The 2,187-nt window shown below is 35.2% G+C and overlaps 1 pseudogene; it reads left to right on the forward strand.

The window, feature by feature from the left end:
* The first annotated feature begins 718 nt into the window (after positions 1-718).
* LOC143223972 (histone-lysine N-methyltransferase SETMAR pseudogene) lies at positions 719-1,345 on the forward strand (annotated as a pseudogene).
* Positions 1,346-2,187: the final 842 nt, after the last annotated feature.

Genomic DNA, 2,187 nt, shown 5'->3' on the forward strand with positions numbered 1-2,187 from the left:
CTCTATTATTGGCCGGTCTCAAGCCGTTTGTAAGCTAATTTTTCGCCGACAAAAATATGTAATATCCTCGTAGAAGTAATAACTTCCGAAGTTAGATCACTGAAGCTAAATGGTTTATAATATTCGAAATATATAAACATTCCTGGTCAAATATCTGTAGTTTTCCGAATGATAAATGTTTAAAACAGTTATAGCTTCCGAAAGTTTATAGTATATTAGTTGTAGCAAACCAACCAAATATAAAAATATCTTTCCGTCATCCCGTAAGTAATGTAATTTTCTAGGATAAAATAAATTTAAATGCATATTTCTTGTCTAAATGAAGTTATTTTCAAAGTCATATAAGTTATATGGGATGACTTGTTAGCATTAATTGTAAGCCAGTTCGTTTTGTTATTGTTTGTTTCTTTGTTTTTTGAATTTCGCACAAAGCTAATCGAGGGCTATCTGTGCTAGCCGTCTCTAATTTAGCAGTGAAAGACTAGAGGAAATGCAGCTAGTCATTACCACCCACCGCCAAATCTTGGGCTACTCTTTAACCAACGAATAATGGGATTGACCGTCACATTATAACACCCCACAGCTGATGTGTTTAGCGCGATGGGGATGCGAACCCGCGACCCGCAGATTATGAGTCGCACGCCTTAACTCGCTTGGCCATGCCGGGTCCGTTTCGTTATTAGTTTTTGTTTTATTTATTTTAGAAGCTCCATTTATCATGGAGGTGTCAGAGGGGCACATAAGGCATATAATGTTTTACGAGTTCAGAAAAGGGAAAAGTGTTACCGAAAATACCCGAAACATTCAAGAGGTGTATGACAATGACATTCTGAATGCGGGGATGTGTCAAAAGTGGTTCAATAAGTTTAGAACTGGTGCCTACAGTTTGACAGGTGCAGATCGTACTGGACACCCTGTGGAGTTGGATAATGATCTGCTTCTAGCAACACTTGAGGAGGATTGTGTTGTAACAGTTGAAGAATTAGCCCAGAAACTCAATTCATCATCTTCCCCTGTCCATGGACATTTGCAACAACTTGATAGAGTTTCAAAGCTGGAAACATGGGTACCACACGAGTTGTCAGCTGATAATGTGAGAGAACGAGTAGACATCTGTACATCTCTTCACTCTCGTGAACTTCAAGCTACTTTTTTGAACCACCTAGTGACTGGAGACGAGAAATGGGTGCTCTATCAAAATGTTAAGCGCCCCCGACAGTGGATTTGTGCAGGAGAACCAGCTACACAACAGCCAAAAGAGAACCTGTATCATAGGAAGGTTTTGCTTAGTGTTTGGTGGAATAAAAATGGTGTTGTCACAACTAAATTAGACAATCGCTGCTGAAAGATACTGTCAGCAACTGGATCGACTGAACAAACCAGTAAAAAAAAAAAGAGAGATCTGCTTTAGTGAATCGGAAAGGAGTTTTTTTCCATCCGGACAATGCACATCCTCACACCGCTAGGATCACTTCCAGAAAAATTGAAGAACTTGGCATGGAGAAACTTTCCCATCTCCCTTATTCAGCTTATCTTGCTCCTTCAGATTACCATCTTTTCAGAAGCTTGCAACATCATCTGAATGGAAAACAGTTTACTTCTGTTGATGGGTTAAAATAGTCTTTGTACATTTTTTGTCTCAAAACCACCTAATTTGTATCATCGTGATATTGAAAATATTTTGAGACGTTGGGAGACTGTTATTGAAAGTAATGGAAAATATATAATTGATTGAAGTTGACATTTGAGTTATATTTCAATTTCAATTTAAATATGATATTATACTAGTATAGTAATTATGTACGATTTTTTTATATATTTTGAAAAATAAAAAATGGCACATTTCATTTCATCCTTCGTCTTAATATTCTCTAATTAAGACTAGGAATATAAATGTTATTTTATATTCAACTAGGATATTTCTGATAAATAATTAGGTTTTCCATACTTTATTTATCGTAGCATAGATTTACCGATTTAAATATACTTGAATGTTTTATTAAACCGAGGCCAGCAAGCAATTTTATTGACTTTGTAGTATGGGAAAAGCTAAATAATTCAACTTTCGTTTTTATTATGCCAATAAATAATAATAAATAATAATATAAATATGCCAATAACAATCAAAATAAATGTATTTTTAAAATTATCGATGGATTGAGAAAAAACGAACCTTTCCAGAATACA

Source organism: Tachypleus tridentatus, chromosome 8, assembly GCF_004210375.1.
Source record: "Tachypleus tridentatus isolate NWPU-2018 chromosome 8, ASM421037v1, whole genome shotgun sequence".
NCBI classification, from domain to species: Eukaryota; Metazoa; Arthropoda; class Merostomata; order Xiphosura; family Limulidae; genus Tachypleus; species Tachypleus tridentatus.